At 43.9% G+C, this 21,958-nt stretch overlaps 21 non-coding genes across 21 annotated transcripts; 10 read left to right on the top strand and 11 right to left on the bottom strand.

Moving 5' to 3' along the window:
- Positions 1–409: 409 nt before the first annotated feature.
- Positions 410–482, bottom strand: TRNAM-CAU (transfer RNA methionine (anticodon CAU)). The gene has a single exon. It is a non-coding gene; the product is annotated as a tRNA-Met (tRNA).
- Positions 483–1,157: 675 nt separating this feature from the next.
- On the top strand, positions 1,158–1,229 carry TRNAA-AGC (transfer RNA alanine (anticodon AGC)). The gene has a single exon. It is a non-coding gene; the product is annotated as a tRNA-Ala (tRNA).
- A 1,320-nt stretch (positions 1,230–2,549) lies between these two features.
- TRNAM-CAU (transfer RNA methionine (anticodon CAU)) lies at positions 2,550–2,622 on the bottom strand. The gene has a single exon. It is a non-coding gene; the product is annotated as a tRNA-Met (tRNA).
- Positions 2,623–3,297: 675 nt separating this feature from the next.
- On the top strand, positions 3,298–3,369 carry TRNAA-AGC (transfer RNA alanine (anticodon AGC)). The gene has a single exon. It is a non-coding gene; the product is annotated as a tRNA-Ala (tRNA).
- A 1,319-nt stretch (positions 3,370–4,688) lies between these two features.
- On the bottom strand, positions 4,689–4,761 carry TRNAM-CAU (transfer RNA methionine (anticodon CAU)). The gene has a single exon. It is a non-coding gene; the product is annotated as a tRNA-Met (tRNA).
- A 675-nt stretch (positions 4,762–5,436) lies between these two features.
- Positions 5,437–5,508, top strand: TRNAA-AGC (transfer RNA alanine (anticodon AGC)). The gene has a single exon. It is a non-coding gene; the product is annotated as a tRNA-Ala (tRNA).
- Positions 5,509–6,827: 1,319 nt separating this feature from the next.
- Positions 6,828–6,900, bottom strand: TRNAM-CAU (transfer RNA methionine (anticodon CAU)). The gene has a single exon. It is a non-coding gene; the product is annotated as a tRNA-Met (tRNA).
- A 675-nt stretch (positions 6,901–7,575) lies between these two features.
- TRNAA-AGC (transfer RNA alanine (anticodon AGC)) lies at positions 7,576–7,647 on the top strand. Its single transcript has one exon. It is a non-coding gene; the product is annotated as a tRNA-Ala (tRNA).
- Positions 7,648–8,966: 1,319 nt separating this feature from the next.
- Positions 8,967–9,039, bottom strand: TRNAM-CAU (transfer RNA methionine (anticodon CAU)). Its single transcript has one exon. It is a non-coding gene; the product is annotated as a tRNA-Met (tRNA).
- A 675-nt stretch (positions 9,040–9,714) lies between these two features.
- TRNAA-AGC (transfer RNA alanine (anticodon AGC)) lies at positions 9,715–9,786 on the top strand. The gene has a single exon. It is a non-coding gene; the product is annotated as a tRNA-Ala (tRNA).
- A 1,319-nt stretch (positions 9,787–11,105) lies between these two features.
- TRNAM-CAU (transfer RNA methionine (anticodon CAU)) lies at positions 11,106–11,178 on the bottom strand. The gene has a single exon. It is a non-coding gene; the product is annotated as a tRNA-Met (tRNA).
- A 675-nt stretch (positions 11,179–11,853) lies between these two features.
- Positions 11,854–11,925, top strand: TRNAA-AGC (transfer RNA alanine (anticodon AGC)). The gene has a single exon. It is a non-coding gene; the product is annotated as a tRNA-Ala (tRNA).
- A 1,320-nt stretch (positions 11,926–13,245) lies between these two features.
- TRNAM-CAU (transfer RNA methionine (anticodon CAU)) lies at positions 13,246–13,318 on the bottom strand. The gene has a single exon. It is a non-coding gene; the product is annotated as a tRNA-Met (tRNA).
- A 675-nt stretch (positions 13,319–13,993) lies between these two features.
- Positions 13,994–14,065, top strand: TRNAA-AGC (transfer RNA alanine (anticodon AGC)). The gene has a single exon. It is a non-coding gene; the product is annotated as a tRNA-Ala (tRNA).
- Positions 14,066–15,384: 1,319 nt separating this feature from the next.
- Positions 15,385–15,457, bottom strand: TRNAM-CAU (transfer RNA methionine (anticodon CAU)). The gene has a single exon. It is a non-coding gene; the product is annotated as a tRNA-Met (tRNA).
- Positions 15,458–16,132: 675 nt separating this feature from the next.
- Positions 16,133–16,204, top strand: TRNAA-AGC (transfer RNA alanine (anticodon AGC)). Its single transcript has one exon. It is a non-coding gene; the product is annotated as a tRNA-Ala (tRNA).
- A 1,319-nt stretch (positions 16,205–17,523) lies between these two features.
- On the bottom strand, positions 17,524–17,596 carry TRNAM-CAU (transfer RNA methionine (anticodon CAU)). Its single transcript has one exon. It is a non-coding gene; the product is annotated as a tRNA-Met (tRNA).
- A 675-nt stretch (positions 17,597–18,271) lies between these two features.
- TRNAA-AGC (transfer RNA alanine (anticodon AGC)) lies at positions 18,272–18,343 on the top strand. Its single transcript has one exon. It is a non-coding gene; the product is annotated as a tRNA-Ala (tRNA).
- Positions 18,344–19,662: 1,319 nt separating this feature from the next.
- On the bottom strand, positions 19,663–19,735 carry TRNAM-CAU (transfer RNA methionine (anticodon CAU)). Its single transcript has one exon. It is a non-coding gene; the product is annotated as a tRNA-Met (tRNA).
- A 675-nt stretch (positions 19,736–20,410) lies between these two features.
- On the top strand, positions 20,411–20,482 carry TRNAA-AGC (transfer RNA alanine (anticodon AGC)). Its single transcript has one exon. It is a non-coding gene; the product is annotated as a tRNA-Ala (tRNA).
- Positions 20,483–21,801: 1,319 nt separating this feature from the next.
- Positions 21,802–21,874, bottom strand: TRNAM-CAU (transfer RNA methionine (anticodon CAU)). Its single transcript has one exon. It is a non-coding gene; the product is annotated as a tRNA-Met (tRNA).
- Between the last annotated feature and the right edge of the window lie 84 nt (positions 21,875–21,958).

Below are 21,958 nucleotides of genomic sequence, written 5' to 3'. Positions count from 1 at the left end.
TGTTAAAACATTATGTGCCCCTCTGATTGAGAAACATTTCCCTAGCTCCAAATAAATGCTAGGACAGAAGGGTAGACTTCTTCTGCTTTCCAATGAAATTGACCACATAGTCATTTCTGAGGGATGTTGGAAGAGAAGTAAACAAGGACCTGCAGATCAGAATTCATTCCAAAGCCTTGACTAAATATATGAAGGCACTTGGAAGACTTCCAGTTTCATTGTACCAAGGTAGATGTTTCGGCAGCCGACCCAGCTAAAACTCACCTACAATGAGAGTGGCCATGGAAATGAAAGAGGGAATCTACAAAGACACCAACTCCTTAAAACTGAGCAAGATGTGATGTGGAGTAATAGTTTACAGATTTGGAGAAAATCTGAGATGTTTCTCTTGACAAAAGAAACACTGCAATGCCCTCTCTGAGGATCGAACTCAGGACCTTCAGATTATGAGACTGACGCGCTGCCTACTGCGCTAAGAAGGCTGCTCGAAACCGCTAACAAATGCGTCTACACACCATGAAGAGGGAAGGTAGCAAAAATGCTGTTCTCATGTTGGAATATCAATACAGTACGGTTGCCTCGCTGGATTAAAATCGTCTGCAGTTATAATGGTCAGAAGACTGCTCTTTCCCAGTGATTAAACCCACACCCCATACATTTAGCCATGCAAAAGAAATCAGGGCATACCATTCACCTCTCTAAGAAAGATCGTGCCATTTTTTCCCCCACATAACTGAGAATGAAATGGACTAAAACCCAGAATTAACATGCCGCCCCTAGCCGTAGATGCATCTAGATCTCAACGCTTTACATGCTAATGTAACATAGCTGTGTGTCCTGCAAAAAAGAGCAGGGGTACCTTAAGTCATCTCACAAGATGTGGAAGCGGCACTCAACCATATCCTTCTTTGATGTATCCTGAACCAGTTGCCTTGAATACTCTGGCTTTTTTCGATTGCATCTAGCTGTTGTGTGTGGGGAATTATTCATTCTAGAGTCAACCTTATTCCATAAAAAACGGTGCTAGAAAATCCAGCTGTAAGTCATGTGGAATTCCACACCTGACGCTTCCCATTCCAGTGTCATATGTGGTGAATGTACGTTCAATAGAATTCCAGCTTTCCATGTGTGGAGCAAGACCACCCTCTACAGGATGTGGGGATGTAGCTCAGTGGTAGAGCGCATGCTTAGCATGTATGAGGCCCCGGGTTCAATCCCCGGCATCTCCAGCTTTTCGCCATGCTAATCTTGCCGTTTGACAGATAGCTATGCTGGCATCATGACTAACGAAGTGAGATGTCATGCAGCTGGTGCCAGAACCCCACTTTCTTCGCCTTGCAAAACCTTTTGAAATGGGGCTATCTCATTTCCCGTGTTTATAGAAAAAAATAATCTTGCTTCCATAAGAAACCAAAGTGGAGATTTATCTTGGCATTCTTAGTATAGAAAACGGGCACAGCTGTCTTGGGTCATTTATTTGAATTCTTCCTCTAAACCAGAGACTCTTACCAGAAGGTTTAAGAAAAACAGAATGTTTTCTTCATCCTAATCACTTCTGAATGGTCCATTAATCTACTGGTTTTGCTTTTCCAGTTCCTTTCACAGAAGCATTAAAAATGCATGTTCTTCATGCTCCGTACGGAGTAATGACTCTCCTAACTTTCTGTCCTTTCCTTCATGTTCCCATGCTGTCATCCTTTTGCCAGAAATGCTTCCAAAGGGCTGTGGATTCCTCGGCCCCATGCCCATTCAGGAAAACTCCTTTCTGTAGGATGTCTAATTCTAGGTCTCCTGCTTTCCTTCACGCCAGCACAGCACATTCAGGTAGGTAAGCAGTCCCCCTTTATGGTGATAAGATGTAGCTGAGAATGCACTCTAGGAAGTGGCAATTTGTAGAGCAAGCTGCAGGTCATATTCATGATTTTCAAGATTAGACTGCAGTACTCCCACCCCACTCCCGCCGCAACCATTATTGAAAGAAAGATGAATGCAGCATGGAAAGCTGTACTGCCCAATCCTCCGATAGCTCAGTTGGGAGAGCGGAGGACTGTAGTGGAGAAACAGAAATCCTTAGGTCGCTGGTTCAAATCCGGCTCGGAGGAGTTTCCCCTTTTTTGTTTTCCATAGCTGCTTTCTCTCTTGTTAAAACATTATGTGCCCCTCTGATTGAGAAACATTTCCCTAGCTCCAAATAAATGCTAGGACAGAAGGGTAGACTTCTTCTGCTTTCCAATGAAATTGACCACATAGTCATTTCTGAGGGATGTTGGAAGAGAAGTAAACAAGGACCTGCAGATCAGAATTCATTCCAAAGCCTTGACTAAATATATGAAGGCACTTGGAAGACTTCCAGTTTCATTGTACCAAGGTAGATGTTTCGGCAGCCGACCCAGCTAAAACTCACCTACAATGGGAGTGGCCATGGAAATGAAAGAGGGAATCTACAAAGACACCAACTCCTTAAAACTGAGCAAGATGCGATGTGGAGTAATAGTTTACAGATTTGGAGAAAATCTGAGATGTTTCTCTTGACAAAAGAAACACTGCAATGCCCTCTCTGAGGATCGAACTCAGGACCTTCAGATTATGAGACTGACGCGCTGCCTACTGCGCTAAGAAGGCTGCTCGAAACCGCTAACAAATGCGTCTACACACCATGAAGAGGGAAGGTAGCAAAAATGCTGTTCTCATGTTGGAATATCAATACAGTACGGTTGCCTCGCTGGATTAAAATCGTCTGCAGTTATAATGGTCAGAAGACTGCTCTTTCCCAGTGATTAAACCCACACCCCATACATTTAGCCATGCAAAAGAAATCAGGGCATACCATTCACCTCTCTAAGAAAGATCGTGCCATTTTTTCCCCCACATAACTGAGAATGAAATGGACTAAAACCCAGAATTAACATGCCGCCCCTAGCCGTAGATGCATCTAGATCTCAACGCTTTACATGCTAATGTAACATAGCTGTGTGTCCTGCAAAAAAGAGCAGGGGTACCTTAAGTCATCTCACAAGATGTGGAAGCGGCACTCAACCATATCCTTCTTTGATGTATCCTGAACCAGTTGCCTTGAATACTCTGGCTTTTTTCGATTGCATCTAGCTGTTGTGTGTGGGGAATTATTCATTCTAGAGTCAACCTTATTCCATAAAAAACGGTGCTAGAAAATCCAGCTGTAAGTCATGTGGAATTCCACACCTGACGCTTCCCATTCCAGTGTCATATGTGGTGAATGTACGTTCAATAGAATTCCAGCTTTCCATGTGTGGAGCAAGACCACCCTCTACAGGATGTGGGGATGTAGCTCAGTGGTAGAGCGCATGCTTAGCATGTATGAGGCCCCGGGTTCAATCCCCGGCATCTCCAGCTTTTCGCCATGCTAATCTTGCCGTTTGACAGATAGCTATGCTGGCATCATGACTAACGAAGTGAGATGTCATGCAGCTGGTGCCAGAACCCCACTTTCTTCGCCTTGCAAAACCTTTTGAAATGGGGCTATCTCATTTCCCGTGTTTATAGAAAAAAATAATCTTGCTTCCATAAGAAACCAAAGTGGAGATTTATCTTGGCATTCTTAGTATAGAAAACGGGCACAGCTGTCTTGGTCATTTATTTGAATTCTTCCTCTAAACCAGAGACTCTTACCAGAAGGTTTAAGAAAAACAGAATGTTTTCTTCATCCTAATCACTTCTGAATGGTCCATTAATCTACTGGTTTTGCTTTTCCAGTTCCTTTCACAGAAGCATTAAAAATGCATGTTCTTCATGCTCCGTACGGAGTAATGACTCTCCTAACTTTCTGTCCTTTCCTTCATGTTCCCATGCTGTCATCCTTTTGCCAGAAATGCTTCCAAAGGGCTGTGGATTCCTCGGCCCCATGCCCTTTCAGGAAAACTCCTTTCTGTAGGATGTCTAATTCTAGGTCCCCTGCTTTCCTTCACGCCAGCACAGCACATTCAGGTAGGTAAGCAGTCCCCCTTTATGGTGATAAGATGTAGCTGAGAATGCACTCTAGGAAGTGGCAATTTGTAGAGCAAGCTGCAGGTCATATTCATGATTTTCAAGATTAGACTGCAGTACTCCCACCCCACTCCCGCCGCAACCATTATTGAAAGAAAGATGAATGCAGCATGGAAAGCTGTACTGCCCAATCCTCCGATAGCTCAGTTGGGAGAGCGGAGGACTGTAGTGGAGAAACAGAAATCCTTAGGTCGCTGGTTCAAATCCGGCTCGGAGGAGTTTCCCCTTTTTTGTTTTCCATAGCTGCTTTCTCTCTTGTTAAAACATTATGTGCCCCTCTGATTGAGAAACATTTCCCTAGCTCCAAATAAATGCTAGGACAGAAGGGTAGACTTCTTCTGCTTTCCAATGAAATTGACCACATAGTCATTTCTGAGGGATGTTGGAAGAGAAGTAAACAAGGACCTGCAGATCAGAATTCATTCCAAAGCCTTGACTAAATATATGAAGGCACTTGGAAGACTTCCAGTTTCATTGTACCAAGGTAGATGTTTCGGCAGCCGACCCAGCTAAAACTCACCTACAATGAGAGTGGCCATGGAAATGAAAGAGGGAATCTACAAAGACACCAACTCCTTAAAACTGAGCAAGATGCGATGTGGAGTAATAGTTTACAGATTTGGAGAAAATCTGAGATGTTTCTCTTGACAAAAGAAACACTGCAATGCCCTCTCTGAGGATCGAACTCAGGACCTTCAGATTATGAGACTGACGCGCTGCCTACTGCGCTAAGAAGGCTGCTCGAAACCGCTAACAAATGCGTCTACACACCATGAAGAGGGAAGGTAGCAAAAATGCTGTTCTCATGTTGGAATATCAATACAGTACGGTTGCCTCGCTGGATTAAAATCGTCTGCAGTTATAATGGTCAGAAGACTGCTCTTTCCCAGTGATTAAACCCACACCCCATACATTTAGCCATGCAAAAGAAATCAGGGCATACCATTCACCTCTCTAAGAAAGATCGTGCCATTTTTTCCCCCACATAACTGAGAATGAAATGGACTAAAACCCAGAATTAACATGCCGCCCCTAGCCGTAGATGCATCTAGATCTCAACGCTTTACATGCTAATGTAACATAGCTGTGTGTCCTGCAAAAAAGAGCAGGGGTACCTTAAGTCATCTCACAAGATGTGGAAGCGGCACTCAACCATATCCTTCTTTGATGTATCCTGAACCAGTTGCCTTGAATACTCTGGCTTTTTTCGATTGCATCTAGCTGTTGTGTGTGGGGAATTATTCATTCTAGAGTCAACCTTATTCCATAAAAAACGGTGCTAGAAAATCCAGCTGTAAGTCATGTGGAATTCCACACCTGACGCTTCCCATTCCAGTGTCATATGTGGTGAATGTACGTTCAATAGAATTCCAGCTTTCCATGTGTGGAGCAAGACCACCCTCTACAGGATGTGGGGATGTAGCTCAGTGGTAGAGCGCATGCTTAGCATGTATGAGGCCCCGGGTTCAATCCCCGGCATCTCCAGCTTTTCGCCATGCTAATCTTGCCTTTTGACAGATAGCTAGGCTGGCATCATGACTAACGAAGTGAGATGTCATGCAGCTGGTGCCAGAACCCCACTTTCTTCGCCTTGCAAAACCTTTTGAAATGGGGCTATCTCATTTCCCGTGTTTATAGAAAAAAATAATCTTGCTTCCATAAGAAACCAAAGTGGAGATTTATCTTGGCATTCTTAGTATAGAAAACGGGCACAGCTGTCTTGGTCATTTATTTGAATTCTTCCTCTAAACCAGAGACTCTTACCAGAAGGTTTAAGAAAAACAGAATGTTTTCTTCATCCTAATCACTTCTGAATGGTCCATTAATCTACTGGTTTTGCTTTTCCAGTTCCTTTCACAGAAGCATTAAAAATGCATGTTCTTCATGCTCCGTACGGAGTAATGACTCTCCTAACTTTCTGTCCTTTCCTTCATGTTCCCATGCTGTCATCCTTTTGCCAGAAATGCTTCCAAAGGGCTGTGGATTCCTCGGCCCCATGCCCTTTCAGGAAAACTCCTTTCTGTAGGATGTCTAATTCTAGGTCCCCTGCTTTCCTTCACGCCAGCACAGCACATTCAGGTAGGTAAGCAGTCCCCCTTTATGGTGATAAGATGTAGCTGAGAATGCACTCTAGGAAGTGGCAATTTGTAGAGCAAGCTGCAGGTCATATTCATGATTTTCAAGATTAGACTGCAGTACTCCCACCCCACTCCCGCCGCAACCATTATTGAAAGAAAGATGAATGCAGCATGGAAAGCTGTACTGCCCAATCCTCCGATAGCTCAGTTGGGAGAGCGGAGGACTGTAGTGGAGAAACAGAAATCCTTAGGTCGCTGGTTCAAATCCGGCTCGGAGGAGTTTCCCCTTTTTTGTTTTCCATAGCTGCTTTCTCTCTTGTTAAAACATTATGTGCCCCTCTGATTGAGAAACATTTCCCTAGCTCCAAATAAATGCTAGGACAGAAGGGTAGACTTCTTCTGCTTTCCAATGAAATTGACCACATAGTCATTTCTGAGGGATGTTGGAAGAGAAGTAAACAAGGACCTGCAGATCAGAATTCATTCCAAAGCCTTGACTAAATATATGAAGGCACTTGGAAGACTTCCAGTTTCATTGTACCAAGGTAGATGTTTCGGCAGCCGACCCAGCTAAAACTCACCTACAATGAGAGTGGCCATGGAAATGAAAGAGGGAATCTACAAAGACACCAACTCCTTAAAACTGAGCAAGATGTGATGTGGAGTAATAGTTTACAGATTTGGAGAAAATCTGAGATGTTTCTCTTGACAAAAGAAACACTGCAATGCCCTCTCTGAGGATCGAACTCAGGACCTTCAGATTATGAGACTGACGCGCTGCCTACTGCGCTAAGAAGGCTGCTCGAAACCGCTAACAAATGCGTCTACACACCATGAAGAGGGAAGGTAGCAAAAATGCTGTTCTCATGTTGGAATATCAATACAGTACGGTTGCCTCGCTGGATTAAAATCGTCTGCAGTTATAATGGTCAGAAGACTGCTCTTTCCCAGTGATTAAACCCACACCCCATACATTTAGCCATGCAAAAGAAATCAGGGCATACCATTCACCTCTCTAAGAAAGATCGTGCCATTTTTTCCCCCACATAACTGAGAATGAAATGGACTAAAACCCAGAATTAACATGCCGCCCCTAGCCGTAGATGCATCTAGATCTCAACGCTTTACATGCTAATGTAACATAGCTGTGTGTCCTGCAAAAAAGAGCAGGGGTACCTTAAGTCATCTCACAAGATGTGGAAGCGGCACTCAACCATATCCTTCTTTGATGTATCCTGAACCAGTTGCCTTGAATACTCTGGCTTTTTTCGATTGCATCTAGCTGTTGTGTGTGGGGAATTATTCATTCTAGAGTCAACCTTATTCCATAAAAAACGGTGCTAGAAAATCCAGCTGTAAGTCATGTGGAATTCCACACCTGACGCTTCCCATTCCAGTGTCATATGTGGTGAATGTACGTTCAATAGAATTCCAGCTTTCCATGTGTGGAGCAAGACCACCCTCTACAGGATGTGGGGATGTAGCTCAGTGGTAGAGCGCATGCTTAGCATGTATGAGGCCCCGGGTTCAATCCCCGGCATCTCCAGCTTTTCGCCATGCTAATCTTGCCTTTTGACAGATAGCTAGGCTGGCATCATGACTAACGAAGTGAGATGTCATGCAGCTGGTGCCAGAACCCCACTTTCTTCGCCTTGCAAAACCTTTTGAAATGGGGCTATCTCATTTCCCGTGTTTATAGAAAAAAATAATCTTGCTTCCATAAGAAACCAAAGTGGAGATTTATCTTGGCATTCTTAGTATAGAAAACGGGCACAGCTGTCTTGGTCATTTATTTGAATTCTTCCTCTAAACCAGAGACTCTTACCAGAAGGTTTAAGAAAAACAGAATGTTTTCTTCATCCTAATCACTTCTGAATGGTCCATTAATCTACTGGTTTTGCTTTTCCAGTTCCTTTCACACAAGCATTAAAAATGCATGTTCTTCATGCTCCGTACGGAGTAATGACTCTCCTAACTTTCTGTCCTTTCCTTCATGTTCCCATGCTGTCATCCTTTTGCCAGAAATGCTTCCAAAGGGCTGTGGATTCCTCGGCCCCATGCCCATTCAGGAAAACTCCTTTCTGTAGGATGTCTAATTCTAGGTCCCCTGCTTTCCTTCACGCCAGCACAGCACATTCAGGTAGGTAAGCAGTCCCCCTTTATGGTGATAAGATGTAGCTGAGAATGCACTCTAGGAAGTGGCAATTTGTAGAGCAAGCTGCAGGTCATATTCATGATTTTCAAGATTAGACTGCAGTACTCCCACCCCACTCCCGCCGCAACCATTATTGAAAGAAAGATGAATGCAGCATGGAAAGCTGTACTGCCCAATCCTCCGATAGCTCAGTTGGGAGAGCGGAGGACTGTAGTGGAGAAACAGAAATCCTTAGGTCGCTGGTTCAAATCCGGCTCGGAGGAGTTTCCCCTTTTTTGTTTTCCATAGCTGCTTTCTCTCTTGTTAAAACATTATGTGCCCCTCTGATTGAGAAACATTTCCCTAGCTCCAAATAAATGCTAGGACAGAAGGGTAGACTTCTTCTGCTTTCCAATGAAATTGACCACATAGTCATTTCTGAGGGATGTTGGAAGAGAAGTAAACAAGGACCTGCAGATCAGAATTCATTCCAAAGCCTTGACTAAATATATGAAGGCACTTGGAAGACTTCCAGTTTCATTGTACCAAGGTAGATGTTTCGGCAGCCGACCCAGCTAAAACTCACCTACAATGAGAGTGGCCATGGAAATGAAAGAGGGAATCTACAAAGACACCAACTCCTTAAAACTGAGCAAGATGCGATGTGGAGTAATAGTTTACAGATTTGGAGAAAATCTGAGATGTTTCTCTTGACAAAAGAAACACTGCAATGCCCTCTCTGAGGATCGAACTCAGGACCTTCAGATTATGAGACTGACGCGCTGCCTACTGCGCTAAGAAGGCTGCTCGAAACCGCTAACAAATGCGTCTACACACCATGAAGAGGGAAGGTAGCAAAAATGCTGTTCTCATGTTGGAATATCAATACAGTACGGTTGCCTCGCTGGATTAAAATCGTCTGCAGTTATAATGGTCAGAAGACTGCTCTTTCCCAGTGATTAAACCCACACCCCATACATTTAGCCATGCAAAAGAAATCAGGGCATACCATTCACCTCTCTAAGAAAGATCGTGCCATTTTTTCCCCCACATAACTGAGAATGAAATGGACTAAAACCCAGAATTAACATGCCGCCCCTAGCCGTAGATGCATCTAGATCTCAACGCTTTACATGCTAATGTAACATAGCTGTGTGTCCTGCAAAAAAGAGCAGGGGTACCTTAAGTCATCTCACAAGATGTGGAAGCGGCACTCAACCATATCCTTCTTTGATGTATCCTGAACCAGTTGCCTTGAATACTCTGGCTTTTTTCGATTGCATCTAGCTGTTGTGTGTGGGGAATTATTCATTCTAGAGTCAACCTTATTCCATAAAAAACGGTGCTAGAAAATCCAGCTGTAAGTCATGTGGAATTCCACACCTGACGCTTCCCATTCCAGTGTCATATGTGGTGAATGTACGTTCAATAGAATTCCAGCTTTCCATGTGTGGAGCAAGACCACCCTCTACAGGATGTGGGGATGTAGCTCAGTGGTAGAGCGCATGCTTAGCATGTATGAGGCCCCGGGTTCAATCCCCGGCATCTCCAGCTTTTCGCCATGCTAATCTTGCCTTTTGACAGATAGCTAGGCTGGCATCATGACTAACGAAGTGAGATGTCATGCAGCTGGTGCCAGAACCCCACTTTCTTCGCCTTGCAAAACCTTTTGAAATGGGGCTATCTCATTTCCCGTGTTTATAGAAAAAAATAATCTTGCTTCCATAAGAAACCAAAGTGGAGATTTATCTTGGCATTCTTAGTATAGAAAACGGGCACAGCTGTCTTGGTCATTTATTTGAATTCTTCCTCTAAACCAGAGACTCTTACCAGAAGGTTTAAGAAAAACAGAATGTTTTCTTCATCCTAATCACTTCTGAATGGTCCATTAATCTACTGGTTTTGCTTTTCCAGTTCCTTTCACACAAGCATTAAAAATGCATGTTCTTCATGCTCCGTACGGAGTAATGACTCTCCTAACTTTCTGTCCTTTCCTTCATGTTCCCATGCTGTCATCCTTTTGCCAGAAATGCTTCCAAAGGGCTGTGGATTCCTCGGCCCCATGCCCATTCAGGAAAACTCCTTTCTGTAGGATGTCTAATTCTAGGTCCCCTGCTTTCCTTCACGCCAGCACAGCACATTCAGGTAGGTAAGCAGTCCCCCTTTATGGTGATAAGATGTAGCTGAGAATGCACTCTAGGAAGTGGCAATTTGTAGAGCAAGCTGCAGGTCATATTCATGATTTTCAAGATTAGACTGCAGTACTCCCACCCCACTCCCGCCGCAACCATTATTGAAAGAAAGATGAATGCAGCATGGAAAGCTGTACTGCCCAATCCTCCGATAGCTCAGTTGGGAGAGCGGAGGACTGTAGTGGAGAAACAGAAATCCTTAGGTCGCTGGTTCAAATCCGGCTCGGAGGAGTTTCCCCTTTTTTGTTTTCCATAGCTGCTTTCTCTCTTGTTAAAACATTATGTGCCCCTCTGATTGAGAAACATTTCCCTAGCTCCAAATAAATGCTAGGACAGAAGGGTAGACTTCTTCTGCTTTCCAATGAAATTGACCACATAGTCATTTCTGAGGGATGTTGGAAGAGAAGTAAACAAGGACCTGCAGATCAGAATTCATTCCAAAGCCTTGACTAAATATATGAAGGCACTTGGAAGACTTCCAGTTTCATTGTACCAAGGTAGATGTTTCGGCAGCCGACCCAGCTAAAACTCACCTACAATGAGAGTGGCCATGGAAATGAAAGAGGGAATCTACAAAGACACCAACTCCTTAAAACTGAGCAAGATGTGATGTGGAGTAATAGTTTACAGATTTGGAGAAAATCTGAGATGTTTCTCTTGACAAAAGAAACACTGCAATGCCCTCTCTGAGGATCGAACTCAGGACCTTCAGATTATGAGACTGACGCGCTGCCTACTGCGCTAAGAAGGCTGCTCGAAACCGCTAACAAATGCGTCTACACACCATGAAGAGGGAAGGTAGCAAAAATGCTGTTCTCATGTTGGAATATCAATACAGTACGGTTGCCTCGCTGGATTAAAATCGTCTGCAGTTATAATGGTCAGAAGACTGCTCTTTCCCAGTGATTAAACCCACACCCCATACATTTAGCCATGCAAAAGAAATCAGGGCATACCATTCACCTCTCTAAGAAAGATCGTGCCCTTTTTTCCCCCACATAACTGAGAATGAAATGGACTAAAACCCAGAATTAACATGCCGCCCCTAGCCGTAGATGCATCTAGATCTCAACGCTTTACATGCTAATGTAACATAGCTGTGTGTCCTGCAAAAAAGAGCAGGGGTACCTTAAGTCATCTCACAAGATGTGGAAGCGGCACTCAACCATATCCTTCTTTGATGTATCCTGAACCAGTTGCCTTGAATACTCTGGCTTTTTTCGATTGCATCTAGCTGTTGTGTGTGGGGAATTATTCATTCTAGAGTCAACCTTATTCCATAAAAAACGGTGCTAGAAAATCCAGCTGTAAGTCATGTGGAATTCCACACCTGACGCTTCCCATTCCAGTGTCATATGTGGTGAATGTACGTTCAATAGAATTCCAGCTTTCCATGTGTGGAGCAAGACCACCCTCTACAGGATGTGGGGATGTAGCTCAGTGGTAGAGCGCATGCTTAGCATGTATGAGGCCCCGGGTTCAATCCCCGGCATCTCCAGCTTTTCGCCATGCTAATCTTGCCGTTTGACAGATAGCTATGCTGGCATCATGACTAACGAAGTGAGATGTCATGCAGCTGGTGCCAGAACCCCACTTTCTTCGCCTTGCAAAACCTTTTGAAATGGGGCTATCTCATTTCCCGTGTTTATAGAAAAAAATAATCTTGCTTCCATAAGAAACCAAAGTGGAGATTTATCTTGGCATTCTTAGTATAGAAAACGGGCACAGCTGTCTTGGGTCATTTATTTGAATTCTTCCTCTAAACCAGAGACTCTTACCAGAAGGTTTAAGAAAAACAGAATGTTTTCTTCATCCTAATCACTTCTGAATGGTCCATTAATCTACTGGTTTTGCTTTTCCAGTTCCTTTCACAGAAGCATTAAAAATGCATGTTCTTCATGCTCCGTACGGAGTAATGACTCTCCTAACTTTCTGTCCTTTCCTTCATGTTCCCATGCTGTCATCCTTTTGCCAGAAATGCTTCCAAAGGGCTGTGGATTCCTCGGCCCCATGCCCTTTCAGGAAAACTCCTTTCTGTAGGATGTCTAATTCTAGGTCCCCTGCTTTCCTTCACGCCAGCACAGCACATTCAGGTAGGTAAGCAGTCCCCCTTTATGGTGATAAGATGTAGCTGAGAATGCACTCTAGGAAGTGGCAATTTGTAGAGCAAGCTGCAGGTCATATTCATGATTTTCAAGATTAGACTGCAGTACTCCCACCCCACTCCCGCCGCAACCATTATTGAAAGAAAGATGAATGCAGCATGGAAAGCTGTACTGCCCAATCCTCCGATAGCTCAGTTGGGAGAGCGGAGGACTGTAGTGGAGAAACAGAAATCCTTAGGTCGCTGGTTCAAATCCGGCTCGGAGGAGTTTCCCCTTTTTTGTTTTCCATAGCTGCTTTCTCTCTTGTTAAAACATTATGTGCCCCTCTGATTGAGAAACATTTCCCTAGCTCCAAATAAATGCTAGGACAGAAGGGTAGACTTCTTCTGCTTTCCAATGAAATTGACCACATAGTCATTTCTGAGGGATGTTGGAAGAGAAGTAAACAAGGACCTGCAGATCAGAATTCATTCCAAAGCCTTGACTAAATATATGAAGGCACTTGGAAGACTTCCAGTTTCATTGTACCAAGGTAGATGTTTCGGCAGCCGACCCAGCTAAAACTCACCTACAATGAGAGTGGCCATGGAAATGAAAGAGGGAATCTACAAAGACACCAACTCCTTAAAACTGAGCAAGATGCGATGTGGAGTAATAGTTTACAGATTTGGAGAAAATCTGAGATGTTTCTCTTGACAAAAGAAACACTGCAATGCCCTCTCTGAGGATCGAACTCAGGACCTTCAGATTATGAGACTGACGCGCTGCCTACTGCGCTAAGAAGGCTGCTCGAAACCGCTAACAAATGCGTCTACACACCATGAAGAGGGAAGGTAGCAAAAATGCTGTTCTCATGTTGGAATATCAATACAGTACGGTTGCCTCGCTGGATTAAAATCGTCTGCAGTTATAATGGTCAGAAGACTGCTCTTTCCCAGTGATTAAACCCACACCCCATACATTTAGCCATGCAAAAGAAATCAGGGCATACCATTCACCTCTCTAAGAAAGATCGTGCCATTTTTTCCCCCACATAACTGAGAATGAAATGGACTAAAACCCAGAATTAACATGCCGCCCCTAGCCGTAGATGCATCTAGATCTCAACGCTTTACATGCTAATGTAACATAGCTGTGTGTCCTGCAAAAAAGAGCAGGGGTACCTTAAGTCATCTCACAAGATGTGGAAGCGGCACTCAACCATATCCTTCTTTGATGTATCCTGAACCAGTTGCCTTGAATACTCTGGCTTTTTTCGATTGCATCTAGCTGTTGTGTGTGGGGAATTATTCATTCTAGAGTCAACCTTATTCCATAAAAAACGGTGCTAGAAAATCCAGCTGTAAGTCATGTGGAATTCCACACCTGACGCTTCCCATTCCAGTGTCATATGTGGTGAATGTACGTTCAATAGAATTCCAGCTTTCCATGTGTGGAGCAAGACCACCCTCTACAGGATGTGGGGATGTAGCTCAGTGGTAGAGCGCATGCTTAGCATGTATGAGGCCCCGGGTTCAATCCCCGGCATCTCCAGCTTTTCGCCATGCTAATCTTGCCTTTTGACAGATAGCTAGGCTGGCATCATGACTAACGAAGTGAGATGTCATGCAGCTGGTGCCAGAACCCCACTTTCTTCGCCTTGCAAAACCTTTTGAAATGGGGCTATCTCATTTCCCGTGTTTATAGAAAAAAATAATCTTGCTTCCATAAGAAACCAAAGTGGAGATTTATCTTGGCATTCTTAGTATAGAAAACGGGCACAGCTGTCTTGGTCATTTATTTGAATTCTTCCTCTAAACCAGAGACTCTTACCAGAAGGTTTAAGAAAAACAGAATGTTTTCTTCATCCTAATCACTTCTGAATGGTCCATTAATCTACTGGTTTTGCTTTTCCAGTTCCTTTCACAGAAGCATTAAAAATGCATGTTCTTCATGCTCCGTACGGAGTAATGACTCTCCTAACTTTCTGTCCTTTCCTTCATGTTCCCATGCTGTCATCCTTTTGCCAGAAATGCTTCCAAAGGGCTGTGGATTCCTCGGCCCCATGCCCTTTCAGGAAAACTCCTTTCTGTAGGATGTCTAATTCTAGGTCCCCTGCTTTCCTTCACGCCAGCACAGCACATTCAGGTAGGTAAGCAGTCCCCCTTTATGGTGATAAGATGTAGCTGAGAATGCACTCTAGGAAGTGGCAATTTGTAGAGCAAGCTGCAGGTCATATTCATGATTTTCAAGATTAGACTGCAGTACTCCCACCCCACTCCCGCCGCAACCATTATTGAAAGAAAGATGAATGCAGCATGGAAAGCTGTACTGCCCAATCCTCCGATAGCTCAGTTGGGAGAGCGGAGGACTGTAGTGGAGAAACAGAAATCCTTAGGTCGCTGGTTCAAATCCGGCTCGGAGGAGTTTCCCCTTTTTTGTTTTCCATAGCTGCTTTCTCTCTTGTTAAAACATTATGTGCCCCTCTGATTGAGAAACATTTCCCTAGCTCCAAATAAATGCTAGGACAGAAGGGTAGACTTCTTCTGCTTTCCAATGAAATTGACCACATAGTCATTTCTGAGGGATGTTGGAAGAGAAGTAAACAAGGACCTGCAGATCAGAATTCATTCCAAAGCCTTGACTAAATATATGAAGGCACTTGGAAGACTTCCAGTTTCATTGTACCAAGGTAGATGTTTCGGCAGCCGACCCAGCTAAAACTCACCTACAATGAGAGTGGCCATGGAAATGAAAGAGGGAATCTACAAAGACACCAACTCCTTAAAACTGAGCAAGATGTGATGTGGAGTAATAGTTTACAGATTTGGAGAAAATCTGAGATGTTTCTCTTGACAAAAGAAACACTGCAATGCCCTCTCTGAGGATCGAACTCAGGACCTTCAGATTATGAGACTGACGCGCTGCCTACTGCGCTAAGAAGGCTGCTCGAAACCGCTAACAAATGCGTCTACACACCATGAAGAGGGAAGGTAGCAAAAATGCTGTTCTCATGTTGGAATATCAATACAGTACGGTTGCCTCGCTGGATTAAAATCGTCTGCAGTTATAATGGTCAGAAGACTGCTCTTTCCCAGTGATTAAACCCACACCCCATACATTTAGCCATGCAAAAGAAATCAGGGCATACCATTCACCTCTCTAAGAAAGATCGTGCCATTTTTTCCCCCACATAACTGAGAATGAAATGGACTAAAACCCAGAATTAACATGCCGCCCCTAGCCGTAGATGCATCTAGATCTCAACGCTTTACATGCTAATGTAACATAGCTGTGTGTCCTGCAAAAAAGAGCAGGGGTACCTTAAGTCATCTCACAAGATGTGGAAGCGGCACTCAACCATATCCTTCTTTGATGTATCCTGAACCAGTTGCCTTGAATACTCTGGCTTTTTTCGATTGCATCTAGCTGTTGTGTGTGGGGAATTATTCATTCTAGAGTCAACCTTATTCCATAAAAAACGGTGCTAGAAAATCCAGCTGTAAGTCATGTGGAATTCCACACCTGACGCTTCCCATTCCAGTGTCATATGTGGTGAATGTACGTTCAATAGAATTCCAGCTTTCCATGTGTGGAGCAAGACCACCCTCTACAGGATGTGGGGATGTAGCTCAGTGGTAGAGCGCATGCTTAGCATGTATGAGGCCCCGGGTTCAATCCCCGGCATCTCCAGCTTTTCGCCATGCTAATCTTGCCTTTTGACAGATAGCTAGGCTGGCATCATGACTAACGAAGTGAGATGTCATGCAGCTGGTGCCAGAACCCCACTTTCTTCGCCTTGCAAAACCTTTTGAAATGGGGCTATCTCATTTCCCGTGTTTATAGAAAAAAATAATCTTGCTTCCATAAGAAACCAAAGTGGAGATTTATCTTGGCATTCTTAGTATAGAAAACGGGCACAGCTGTCTTGGTCATTTATTTGAATTCTTCCTCTAAACCAGAGACTCTTACCAGAAGGTTTAAGAAAAACAGAATGTTTTCTTCATCCTAATCACTTCTGAATGGTCCATTAATCTACTGGTTTTGCTTTTCCAGTTCCTTTCACACAAGCATTAAAAATGCATGTTCTTCATGCTCCGTACGGAGTAATGACTCTCCTAACTTTCTGTCCTTTCCTTCATGTTCCCATGCTGTCATCCTTTTGCCAGAAATGCTTCCAAAGGGCTGTGGATTCCTCGGCCCCATGCCCATTCAGGAAAACTCCTTTCTGTAGGATGTCTAATTCTAGGTCTCCTGCTTTCCTTCACGCCAGCACAGCACATTCAGGTAGGTAAGCAGTCCCCCTTTATGGTGATAAGATGTAGCTGAGAATGCACTCTAGGAAGTGGCAATTTGTAGAGCAAGCTGCAGGTCATATTCATGATTTTCAAGATTAGACTGCAGTACTCCCACCCCACTCCCGCCGCAACCATTATTGAAAGAAAGATGAATGCAGCATGGAAAGCTGTACTGCCCAATCCTCCGATAGCTCAGTTGGGAGAGCGGAGGACTGTAGTGGAGAAACAGAAATCCTTAGGTCGCTGGTTCAAATCCGGCTCGGAGGAGTTTCCCCTTTTTTGTTTTCCATAGCTGCTTTCTCTCTTGTTAAAACATTATGTGCCCCTCTGATTGAGAAACATTTCCCTAGCTCCAAATAAATGCTAGGACAGAAGGGTAGACTTCTTCTGCTTTCCAATGAAATTGACCACATAGTCATTTCTGAGGGATGTTGGAAGAGAAGTAAACAAGGACCTGCAGATCAGAATTCATTCCAAAGCCTTGACTAAATATATGAAGGCACTTGGAAGACTTCCAGTTTCATTGTACCAAGGTAGATGTTTCGGCAGCCGACCCAGCTAAAACTCACCTACAATGGGAGTGGCCATGGAAATGAAAGAGGGAATCTACAAAGACACCAACTCCTTAAAACTGAGCAAGATGCGATGTGGAGTAATAGTTTACAGATTTGGAGAAAATCTGAGATGTTTCTCTTGACAAAAGAAACACTGCAATGCCCTCTCTGAGGATCGAACTCAGGACCTTCAGATTATGAGACTGACGCGCTGCCTACTGCGCTAAGAAGGCTGCTCGAAACCGCTAACAAATGCGTCTACACACCATGAAGAGGGAAGGTAGCAAAAATGCTGTTCTCATGTTGGAATATCAATACAGTACGGTTGCCTCGCTGGATTAAAATCGTCTGCAGTTATAATGGTCAGAAGACTGCTCTTTCCCAGTGATTAAACCCACACCCCATACATTTAGCCATGCAAAAGAAATCAGGGCATACCATTCACCTCTCTAAGAAAGATCGTGCCATTTTTTCCCCCACATAACTGAGAATGAAATGGACTAAAACCCAGAATTAACATGCCGCCCCTAGCCGTAGATGCATCTAGATCTCAACGCTTTACATGCTAATGTAACATAGCTGTGTGTCCTGCAAAAAAGAGCAGGGGTACCTTAAGTCATCTCACAAGATGTGGAAGCGGCACTCAACCATATCCTTCTTTGATGTATCCTGAACCAGTTGCCTTGAATACTCTGGCTTTTTTCGATTGCATCTAGCTGTTGTGTGTGGGGAATTATTCATTCTAGAGTCAACCTTATTCCATAAAAAACGGTGCTAGAAAATCCAGCTGTAAGTCATGTGGAATTCCACACCTGACGCTTCCCATTCCAGTGTCATATGTGGTGAATGTACGTTCAATAGAATTCCAGCTTTCCATGTGTGGAGCAAGACCACCCTCTACAGGATGTGGGGATGTAGCTCAGTGGTAGAGCGCATGCTTAGCATGTATGAGGCCCCGGGTTCAATCCCCGGCATCTCCAGCTTTTCGCCATGCTAATCTTGCCTTTTGACAGATAGCTAGGCTGGCATCATGACTAACGAAGTGAGATGTCATGCAGCTGGTGCCAGAACCCCACTTTCTTCGCCTTGCAAAACCTTTTGAAATGGGGCTATCTCATTTCCCGTGTTTATAGAAAAAAATAATCTTGCTTCCATAAGAAACCAAAGTGGAGATTTATCTTGGCATTCTTAGTATAGAAAACGGGCACAGCTGTCTTGGTCATTTATTTGAATTCTTCCTCTAAACCAGAGACTCTTACCAGAAGGTTTAAGAAAAACAGAATGTTTTCTTCATCCTAATCACTTCTGAATGGTCCATTAATCTACTGGTTTTGCTTTTCCAGTTCCTTTCACAGAAGCATTAAAAATGCATGTTCTTCATGCTCCGTACGGAGTAATGACTCTCCTAACTTTCTGTCCTTTCCTTCATGTTCCCATGCTGTCATCCTTTTGCCAGAAATGCTTCCAAAGGGCTGTGGATTCCTCGGCCCCATGCCCTTTCAGGAAAACTCCTTTCTGTAGGATGTCTAATTCTAGGTCCCCTGCTTTCCTTCACGCCAGCACAGCACATTCAGGTAGGTAAGCAGTCCCCCTTTATGGTGATAAGATGTAGCTGAGAATGCACTCTAGGAAGTGGCAATTTGTAGAGCAAGCTGCAGGTCATATTCATGATTTTCAAGATTAGACTGCAGTACTCCCACCCCACTCCCGCCGCAACCATTATTGAAAGAAAGATGAATGCAGCATGGAAAGCTGTACTGCCCAATCCTCCGATAGCTCAGTTGGGAGAGCGGAGGACTGTAGTGGAGAAACAGAAATCCTTAGGTCGCTGGTTCAAATCCGGCTCGGAGGAGTTTCCCCTTTTTTGTTTTCCATAGCTGCTTTCTCTCTTGTTAAAACATTATGTGCCCCTCTGATTGAGAAACATTTCCCTAGCTCCAAATAAATGCTAGGACAGAAGGGTAGACTTCTTCTGCTTTCCAATGAAATTGACCACATAGTCATTTCTGAGGGATGTTGGAAGAGAAGTAAACAAGGACCTGCAGATCAGAATTCATTCCAAAGCCTTGACTAAATATATGAAGGCACTTGGAAGACTTCCAGTTTCATTGTACCAAGGTAGATGTTTCGGCAGCCGACCCAGCTAAAACTCACCTACAATGAGAGTGGCCATGGAAATGAAAGAGGGAATCTACAAAGACACCAACTCCTTAAAACTGAGCAAGATGTGATGTGGAGTAATAGTTTACAGATTTGGAGAAAATCTGAGATGTTTCTCTTGACAAAAGAAACACTGCAATGCCCTCTCTGAGGATCGAACTCAGGACCTTCAGATTATGAGACTGACGCGCTGCCTACTGCGCTAAGAAGGCTGCTCGAAACCGCTAACAAATGCGTCTACACACCATGAAGAGGGAAGGTAGCAAAAATGCTGTTCTCATGTTGGAATATCAATACAGTACGGTTGCCTCGCTGGATTAAAATCGTCTGCAGTTATAATGGTCAGAAGACTGCTCTTTCCCAGTGATTAAACCCACACCCCATACATTTAGCCATGCAAAAGAAATCAGGGCATACCATTCACCTCTCTAAGAAAGATCGTGCCATTTTTTCCCCCACATAACTGAGAATGAAATGGACTAAAACCCAGAATTAACATGCCGCCCCTAGCCGTAGATGCATCTAGATCTCAACGCTTTACATGCTAATGTAACATAGCTGTGTGTCCTGCAAAAAAGAGCAGGGGTACCTTAAGTCATCTCACAAGATGTGGAAGCGGCACTCAACCATATCCTTCTTTGATGTATCCTGAACCAGTTGCCTTGAATACTCTGGCTTTTTTCGATTGCATCTAGCTGTTGTGTGTGGGGAATTATTCATTCTAGAGTCAACCTTATTCCATAAAAAACGGTGCTAGAAAATCCAGCTGTAAGTCATGTGGAATTCCACACCTGACGCTTCCCATTCCAGTGTCATATGTGGTGAATGTACGTTCAATAGAATTCCAGCTTTCCATGTGTGGAGCAAGACCACCCTCTACAGGATGTGGGGATGTAGCTCAGTGGTAGAGCGCATGCTTAGCATGTATGAGGCCCCGGGTTCAATCCCCGGCATCTCCAGCTTTTCGCCATGCTAATCTTGCCTTTTGACAGATAGCTAGGCTGGCATCATGACTAACGAAGTGAGATGTCATGCAGCTGGTGCCAGAACCCCACTTTCTTCGCCTTGCAAAACCTTTTGAAATGGGGCTATCTCATTTCCCGTGTTTATAGAAAAAAATAATCTTGCTTCCATAAGAAACCAAAGTGGAGATTTATCTTGGCATTCTTAGTATAGAAAACGGGCACAGCTGTCTTGGTCATTTATTTGAATTCTTCCTCTAAACCAGAGACTCTTACCAGAAGGTTTAAGAAAAACAGAATGTTTTCTTCATCCTAATCACTTCTGAATGGTCCATTAATCTACTGGTTTTGCTTTTCCAGTTCCTTTCACACAAGCATTAAAAATGCATGTTCTTCATGCTCCGTACGGAGTAATGACTCTCCTAACTTTCTGTCCTTTCCTTCATGTTCCCATGCTGTCATCCTTTTGCCAGAAATGCTTCCAAAGGGCTGTGGATTCCTCGGCCCCATGCCCATTCAGGAAAACTCCTTTCTGTAGGATGTCTAATTCTAGGTCTCCTGCTTTCCTTCACGCCAGCACAGCACATTCAGGTAGGTAAGCAGTCCCCCTTTATGGTGATAAGATGTAGCTGAGAATGCACTCTAGGAAGTGGCAATTTGTAGAGCAAGCTGCAGGTCATATTCATGATTTTCAAGATTAGACTGCAGTACTCCCACCCCACTCCCGCCGCAACCATTATTGAAAGAAAGATGAATGCAGCATGGAAAGCTGTACTGCCCAATCCTCCGATAGCTCAGTTGGGAGAGCGGAGGACTGTAGTGGAGAAACAGAAATCCTTAGGTCGCTGGTTCAAATCCGGCTCGGAGGAGTTTCCCCTTTTTTGTTTTCCATAGCTGCTTTCTCTCTTGTTAAAACATTATGTGCCCCTCTGATTGAGAAACATTTCCCTAGCTCCAAATAAATGCTAGGACAGAAGGGTAGACTTCTTCTGCTTTCCAATGAAATTGACCACATAGTCATTTCTGAGGGATGTTGGAAGAGAAGTAAACAAGGACCTGCAGATCAGAATTCATTCCAAAGCCTTGACTAAATATATGAAGGCACTTGGAAGACTTCCAGTTTCATTGTACCAAGGTAGATGTTTCGGCAGCCGACCCAGCTAAAACTCACCTACAATGGGAGTGGCCATGGAAATGAAAGAGGGAATCTACAAAGACACCAACTCCTTAAAACTGAGCAAGATGCGATGTGGAGTAATAGTTTACAGATTTGGAGAAAATCTGAGATGTTTCTCTTGACAAAAGAAACACTGCAATGCCCTCTCTGAGGATCGAACTCAGGACCTTCAGATTATGAGACTGACGCGCTGCCTACTGCGCTAAGAAGGCTGCTCGAAACCGCTAACAAATGCGTCTACACACCATGAAGAGGGAAGGTAGCAAAAATGCTGTTCTCATGTTGGAATATCAATA

Source organism: Pleurodeles waltl, unplaced genomic scaffold, assembly GCF_031143425.1.
Source record: "Pleurodeles waltl isolate 20211129_DDA unplaced genomic scaffold, aPleWal1.hap1.20221129 scaffold_162, whole genome shotgun sequence".
Taxonomy (NCBI): Eukaryota; Metazoa; Chordata; class Amphibia; order Caudata; family Salamandridae; genus Pleurodeles; species Pleurodeles waltl.
This window is presented reverse-complemented; position numbering and strand designations above follow the sequence as displayed.